At 46.9% G+C, this 3,116-nt stretch overlaps 1 pseudogene; it reads left to right on the top strand.

The window, feature by feature from the left end:
• The first annotated feature begins 1,078 nt into the window (after positions 1–1,078).
• On the top strand, positions 1,079–1,317 carry LOC139252272 (U2 spliceosomal RNA; annotated as a pseudogene).
• Positions 1,318–3,116: the final 1,799 nt, after the last annotated feature.

The raw sequence follows: 3,116 nt of genomic DNA, 5'->3' as shown, positions 1-3,116 counted from the left end.
CGTATTCATCTTAGCTATTCTGCAATTCCTACTCTGACTAGCACGTGGCACTGGTAGCAATCCTGAGATCATTACCTTTGAGGTCCTGCTTTTTATTTTAACTCCTAGCTCCCTAAATTTAGCTTGCAGGACCTCATCCCATTTTTTACGTATATCGTTGATACCTATATGCACCACGGCAACTGGCTGTTCACCCTCCCCCTCCAAAATGTCCTGCAGCCGCTCAGAGACATCCTAGACTCTTGCACCAGGGAGGAAACATACTATCCTGGAGTCTCGATTGCGGCTGCAGAAACGCCTATCTATTCCCCTTACAATAGAATCCCCTACCACTATAGCTCTCCCACTCTTCTTCCTGCCCTCCTGTGCAGCAGAGCCACCCATGATGCCATGAATTTAGCTGCTGCTGCCTTCCCCTGATGAGTCATCCCTCCCAAAGTACCCAAAACGGTGTATCTGTTTTGGAGGGGGATGACCGCAGGGGACTCCTGCACTACCTTCCTTCCACTACTCTGCTTGATGGTCACCCATTCCTTATCTGCGTGAGTAATCATTGCCTACGGTGTGACCAACTCGCTAAACGTGCTATTCACAACATCCTCAGCATCGCTGATGCTCTAGAGTGAATCCATGCGCAGCTCCAGTGCCGCAATGCGGTCTGTCAGGTGCTGCAGCAGGATACACTTCCTGCACATGTATTTGTCAGGGACACTGGAAGCGTCCCTGGCTTCCCACATAGCACTTGAGGAGCATGACACGTCTCTGGGCTCTCCTGCCATGACTTCACCCTTAGATTAACTTAATTTGGCAACAATGTCAAAGGTTACCGACTGATAAGGAAATAAAAAGAAAAAAAGATTAAATGGCAAGTTTCGGCAAGCCCAGGAAACCCATGCATGTGATGTTAAATTTAAATGCCAGTTAAAATCTTGTCGAAATTGCCACAGTTAAGTATTATAAGCAGTAACCTGCCTCTCTGAAAGGGGTTACACACATGCATAGAAAGCACCCGAGTTAAACCCGGATGTCAGTTCATTGGAGCCGGCTGCCATTTTCACCGATGTTAATAACCGTCCCAATCGCTTCTCGGCCTTTTGGCTAGGATCATGCGTGGCTGACCTGACAGGGGAGTGGCCGCCATGACCTCCGGGTGGTTCTCCCTGGATCAGGAAGGTATATGCTTGCTTTTTTGGAAACAGGAGGTGGGTGGGGTGGCTTGACCCATCCACCTCCACGGAGGTATGTGGGGGACCTGACCCATCCACCTCCATGGCACGAACCTGGTATTGCAGTACTTCCAGGAACGGTGCAGTGGCTCTAGGCCTTTTGGCTAAGAGCATTGGCGCAGAGTGATCCTTGGCGTGTGCAAGGTGACCTCTGGCGTTTGTGATTTGACAAAGAATTGGAACGATTGGCTACGAATTTCAAAAAAAAAATAAATAAATAACCGTCCCAATCCCAAACTCGCACGTCTTTACTATTAAAATTACCCCTGCATAGAACCATAAAATCATAGAATGATACAGCACAGAAGGACCCCATGTGACCCATCGTGCCTCTGCCGGTTCTTTGCGAATGCTATCCAATTAGTCTCACTCCCATGCTCTTTCCCCATAGCTCTGTAATTTTTTTTCATTTCAAATATTTATGCAATTCTCTTTTGAATGTTACTGTTGAATCTGCTTCCACCACCATTTCAGGCACTGCATTCCAGATCACAACAACTCGCTGTGTAAAAAAAAGTTTCCTCACCTTGCCTCTGGTTCTTTTGACAATTACCTTAGATATGTGTCCTTTGGCTATCGACCCCCCTGCCACTGGAAACAGTTTCTCCTTATTTACTCTACCAAAAAGAATCATGGTTTTGAAGACCTCTATCAAATCTCCTCTTAACCTCTCTGCTGAAAGGAGAATAACCCCAGCTTCTCCAGACTTGCCACATAAATGAAGTCCTTCATCCATCCCTGCTACCATGCTCGGAAATCTCTTCTACCCGCTCCAAGATCTTGATATCCTTCCTAAAGTATGTTGCCCAGAATTGAATACAATACTCCAGCTGAGCTCTAACCAGTGTTTTAGAAAGGCTTATCATAATTTCCTTGTTTTTGTACTCTATACCTCAATTAATAAAGCCAAGGATCCCATATGATCCAGAAGCGTGAGTTCAAATCCCACCACGGCAGCTGGGGAATTTAAATTCAATAAAAAAATTTTATTCATTCATGGGATGTGAGCAGCACTGGCAAGACCAGCATTTATTGCCCATCCCTACTTGCCCTTAAGAAGATGGTGGTGAGCCGCCTTCTTGATCCGTTGCAGTCTGTGTCGTGAAGGTACTCCTACAGTGCTGTTAGGGAGGGAGCTCCAGGATTTTCACCCAGTGACGATGAAGGAATGGCGATATACTTCCAAGTCAGGATGGTGTGTGACTTGGAGGGGAACGTGGAGGTGGTGGTGTTCCCATGTGCCTGCTGTCCTTGTCTTTCTAGGTGGTAGAGGTTGCGGGTTTGGGAGGTGCTGCCGAAGCAGCCTTGGTGACTTGCTGCAGTAGATGATACACACTGTAGCCACAGTACGTCGGTGATGGAGGGAGTGAATGTTTAAGGTGGTAGATTGGGTACCAATCAAGCGGGCTGCTTTGTCCTGGATGGTGCTGAGCTTCTTGAGTGTTGTTGGAGCTGCACTCATCCAGGCAAGTGGAGAGTATTCCATCACACTCCTGACTTGTGCATTGTAGATGGTGAAAAGACTTTGGGGAGTCAGGAGGTGAGACACTCACCGCAGAATACCCAGTTAATTAAATAAATCTGAAATAAAAAGTTAGTATTCGTAATGGTGACCATGAAACTATTGGATTGTTGTAAAAATCCATCCGGTTCACTAATGTCCTTTAGGGAAGGAAATCTACAGTCCTTACCTGGTCTGGCCTATATGTGACTCCAGACACACAGCAATGAGGTTGACTCTTAACTGCCCTATTAAATGGCCTAGCAAACCACTACAGAAAACAAGAATAAGAATAAAACCGGATGGACCTCCCGGCATCGACCTCGGCACTGACATCGGACATGACAACAGCACACCCAGCCCAGTTGACCTTGCAAAGTCCTCCTCGC

This window comes from Pristiophorus japonicus, chromosome 2, assembly GCF_044704955.1.
Source record: "Pristiophorus japonicus isolate sPriJap1 chromosome 2, sPriJap1.hap1, whole genome shotgun sequence".
Classification (NCBI taxonomy): Eukaryota; Metazoa; Chordata; class Chondrichthyes; family Pristiophoridae; genus Pristiophorus; species Pristiophorus japonicus.
Note: the sequence above shows the minus strand (reverse complement) of the source record. Positions and strands in the feature narration are given on the sequence as shown.